This window comes from Penaeus monodon, chromosome 22 (assembly GCF_015228065.2).
Source record: "Penaeus monodon isolate SGIC_2016 chromosome 22, NSTDA_Pmon_1, whole genome shotgun sequence".
NCBI classification, from domain to species: domain Eukaryota; kingdom Metazoa; phylum Arthropoda; class Malacostraca; order Decapoda; family Penaeidae; genus Penaeus; species Penaeus monodon.
In genome coordinates this window covers 12259616-12259909 of record NC_051407.1, presented here as the reverse complement: position 1 = coordinate 12259909, position 294 = coordinate 12259616, and positions in this window count along the sequence as shown.

The window sequence follows — 294 nt, the reverse complement described above, 5'->3', positions numbered from 1 at the left end:
ATCTATCTATCTACATATATTATACAATATTTGAATTCTGGACATTTAAAACCAATTTTAAAGGGGAACTGACACCACAATGATGTCACTAATAACAACGGAAGAGCAATAAAACTAATATTCAAAGTATAACCAATCGCTCTCTCTTGACGACCTAAAATTAACTCGTGACTCACCACGGCGGAAAGGAATATTTCACTCAACGTTCTGAAACTTATTGACACTGTCATCTTGAAGGAATATCCGCCTTGAGTGGAAGATGAGGTGTCGGGGATGTTATGCAAAATAAATGTT